This window comes from Salvia miltiorrhiza, chromosome 3, assembly GCF_028751815.1.
Source record: "Salvia miltiorrhiza cultivar Shanhuang (shh) chromosome 3, IMPLAD_Smil_shh, whole genome shotgun sequence".
NCBI classification, from domain to species: Eukaryota; Viridiplantae; Streptophyta; class Magnoliopsida; order Lamiales; family Lamiaceae; genus Salvia; species Salvia miltiorrhiza.
In genome coordinates, this window is record NC_080389.1 from 10,260,013 (window position 1) to 10,264,364 (window position 4,352).

At 33.9% G+C, this 4,352-nt stretch overlaps 1 long non-coding RNA gene across 1 annotated transcript; it reads right to left on the minus strand.

Annotated features, from left to right (window-relative positions):
* Positions 1-1,517: 1,517 nt before the first annotated feature.
* Positions 1,518-3,608, minus strand: LOC131017694 (uncharacterized). The gene is made up of 4 exons (XR_009099790.1): positions 2,971-3,608; positions 2,416-2,883; positions 2,272-2,304; positions 1,518-1,905 (listed from the first exon to the last, which is right to left on the minus strand). It is a non-coding gene; the product is annotated as an uncharacterized LOC131017694 (long non-coding RNA).
* Between the last annotated feature and the right edge of the window lie 744 nt (positions 3,609-4,352).

Sequence of the window (4,352 nt, forward strand, 5' to 3'; positions counted from 1 at the left end):
ATGCCGAACAAGACGATTGCATTTCCTGCAATTTCTCCTCGGTTTCTTCCCCTTTTCAGAATCAGAAGTTAAATGGAAATGAAACATGATATATTAAAAATATAATGAAATTATCTACATACATTTGTGGTTACTATTATAATATAACATATCGTGCTTTTCTAGAGGACAATCCAGAATTTGGATACAATTGATATGCATGCAATCAAATAACTACTATCATATTACTAATTATATTAAATATGAATAATTAGTTTGTTATGTATGAATCACTGGAAAAGCTTATCAAATAATTAGAGTTATTTTGAATCATGAATTACAAATTTATTGTGTATGAATTAATTAAAAAACATATCAACGTGCTAGATATGCAAATGGGACATAATCTAAGATGTGAATAGAGAACTAATATGGCTACAATATTCACACCATAAATGAATCACAAAATTGATTGCATGAATTATTTTAGCAGTTCCTGAATCGGATTAAAATAATTTTCGATCCATGTTATATCAAAACGTAATTCATGCAATTTAATTTTCGATTCCTGATGTATCAACACGTAATTCATGCAATTTAATTTACGCTTTGTTCTATAATTGCAACATATTTCATGAAACTTATGGTGTGAACCACTACTTCATTATGAATGAACTAGTACATCCTCCCGTGCGATGCACGGAACATGACATAATTTTTTTATATTTTATATTATATAAAATATCAAAATATTACTCCCTCCGTCCCACGAGTCTTGACACGTTTTCCTTTTTGGGCCGTCCCACGAATCTTGACACGTTTCCTTTTTTGGCAATAATTATTACCTTCTCTCTCCTACTTTATCACCTTTATTATATTCTCTCTCCTACTTTATCACTTTTATTACCTTCTCTCTCCTACTTTATCAATTTTATACTTTATTAATTACATATTTAAAACACTAATCTACAACTCCTTAATTCTCGTGCCGAACCCAAACGTGTCAAGACTCGCGGGACGGAGGGAGTAGTATTTATGAGTTAAATTAATTGATAACAAAAATATAATTTATAGTATTAGTTAAATTGTTTAAAACTAAAATATAAATTAAAAAAGTACTATAATATAAATCATAAAAATTACTATTGACTTTCAGATACTTCATTTTATATATATAACATATCGAAATTACAAAATTATAGAAAATGACTTCAGCAAACTATTAGCATGAGAATACAAATGACTAAAAGATCAGAGAGAATGCAACTCTTGCCTAAGTAAAAATACGATACCTAAATATCGAAATCATAATCATAAACAAAACCTAAAACTTCTAAGGTAATAAATTACATATTCATGATGTAGAATTTAAGAATTTAGAACAATGCCATAGCTGAGCCAAAAGTATATTAAAAGCACAATACATAAATATGGAGAAACAAAAAATGTTGAAAGCAGAATACATTATCTATGGAGAAATTTATCTTTCCCTTTTTTTAAAAACAAAGCTCTTAGCTACAGTTTGTAACTACATAGAATAAAAATTAGCAAAAGACCACATCAAAATTCAATATCATAAGCAACCTCAAAAATCTTAGAAAAATAGAACAAACAACTCAAAAATTTAAGAGCATAAAATGAATATGAAATTAATCTCTCTATTTAATCCCCCTCCTCGCCCTCTTGCTCAGCAGTGTTGAAGTAGCGCAATTCATACACATTTCTTTCTTTGTTGGAAGAAATCACACAAAGCAAATCTCGCACATTATGCTTCTTCAAGTATTTCTTTGTCAAATACTTCAAATACGTTGTGGAGAAGGTGGAATTGGAGATGATGGTGATCTTGTTGGTGAGGACTCGAACTCACAGGAACCGCTAACATGGTGATGACTTGAACTTACAGGAACCACTACTTGCATTGGCCTTCTGTTCATACAACAAAAATTGGATATATCTCAAGATTATTAACTATTTCATAGTACAATATCTTTGATTATTTACATCTCAAGAAAGTTATAATGAAACTACTTTGTTGCCTTCTTTAAATGAATATATGCAGATGAGATCCTCTCTTCCAAAATCGTTCATATCTATATCTAATGTTGTTGCATTCATGTTTGATAATTTATTCACTTGAAAGGCAATGACATACCAGTTTGTTGCATCCATATCAAACATTGACCATCACTCAAAATTTGAGAAAATCAAAGGATTGAGCTTCGATTAACATCAGTTGTACTGTTTCTTCAAATATCTCCACACATGATTAAATGCATCAGAATTTAAACTTACCAAAATATGAAAGTACCGCAAGTCATGAGATATCTGCAAATCAAAGAAAACACAACTTTATCTAATTAAGCATCTAAATTTGTCATTCTTTTTTTCTTTTCTTTTTAAAAAAAAGAAAAGAGAAGAATTTAAAGAAAAGCTTACATTCCACCATATAGCTCACGGAGAAGAGCCATAGTGAATTAGTAAGTGCCTTCTTACCAGTACCAGGCGGCCCTTTCAACAAAATATGTGGAAACATTTCACTGTTTGCCTGATAACACAATTAACAAAACCAAAATCTGAATGAGTTAAGCAAAAAGAGGACCTAATAATGGAGACATGAAAGAAACTGACGAGCTGGTAAAGAAGCTGAGCTTCATTCTTGTGAAACAGCCGCCGACCTTAATTCTCTCATGCAGAAACTTCTCTAGCGAAGCGATTCCACGATCTTATTCTCCACCGGCTTCGAGCAATCGATCACGAAGCTAACCCCCTTCTTCTTCCCGCCCTTCACCGCTGCAGCTGTCGTGCCTTTTGCTCATCATCGCGCAGTACTTTTCTTTTTCGCAGGTGTGGAATCAAATCGAACAACAGAGTGCTTTTCACCATCGACATACATCAGGCGCCAACCTAATCACACACAAGAACACATTGATAAATTAGTCCAAAAAAAATATTCCTTCACAAGCTCGACAGGAAGAAAATGTGAGATATTACTTGACAGAAGTCATGACTAACTCCACAGCCGCTGATTTGAGGCCTTTCTCGGAAACCACGACAAGAACCAATTAACTAATATGGCGAAGAAAACGTCAACAGAGGTATGAGAAACGACGAATATATGTGGCGAAGCTCCCTCATTGTGTTGGATGTTAGGTTTCTTCAGTTTCTGAATCTGTATAGGATTGAGTATTTGAGCTGAATGATTCGGTCTCCTTCGCCGCCACGATTTTCTCGGATAGAAAAAATCGAGAAGAGGATTTATGCGATTCATTTATTATGTGGCTCGATCACGCGTTACTTCTGCCTCTGCAGCTTTTAAGGGATTGTTGATGCGGCGGCCTATGAGGAGAAGTGTGGGCTGCTGCGGGTGCTGTCTAGCGGCGTGGCGTCGCCGGATGGTGGCTGGCGGCGTGAGGCAGAGAGAAGTGGTTGATCAAAAGAGTTGCAAATTTTTTCTTCGGCAAGAGAAGTGATTGAACAAAAGAATTTTAAATACTGAAATTCTCGAGAGAAGTAGTGGTTGATGAACAGAGTATCAAGTAGAATTTTTCAGTTTTAATGAATCGTGGGAGGGAGAATCATTAGATAATATGAGAAAGATAAAAAATACGTGGGATAACAATCATGAAAGAACGTGGGAAGAATAGATTGTACGTGGGATAGAGAAAATATGGCGGTAAAATATTACCGATAAACTGCTGTTTTATATAATACTCCCTCCGTCCACAATTTAATGCCCTATTTGGGTGTGGGCACGGAGACTAAGAAAGCTGAAAAAGGTGTTGTGGTGAAATATAAGGGTAGTTGACTAAAGTGATAATGGTAGTTGACTAAAGTGATAAAGTGATAAAGTGTAGTAAATATAGAATATAAAAGTGAAAAAGGTGTTTGAAGGTGGGTCCATTAGTGGCAAAGGGTAGTAAATATAGAAAAAGTAGGAGAGTAAAAGGGTACAAAAAGCAAAACAGGGCATTAATTTGTGGACAGTTTTTTAAAGCCAAACAGGGCATTAAATTGTGGACGGAGGGAGATATAGATTAGAAAAAAAAAAAACTTAGCCAAATCATAATAGATATTCTGAATCCGTATTAACGCTATATATAAAATAAGGGGAGCATAGTTTAAACTGTGAGTATGAATTACTAACATGTATGCATGAATTATTTAAACAATTCCTGAACCAATCGTAAATATGAGGAATTCGTGTTCTATATTTAGCGCAATTCAAGGAATTTATATTGACAAGCACCTAGATACTAAATATATAGACATGAATGCCTACAACAGTAAATTGAGTAGAACGGCGTACCAGACGACCCATATATATGGATCTTCAAGCAACGACGAGATTAAAGAAATCTCAAGTTTTCTGGGTT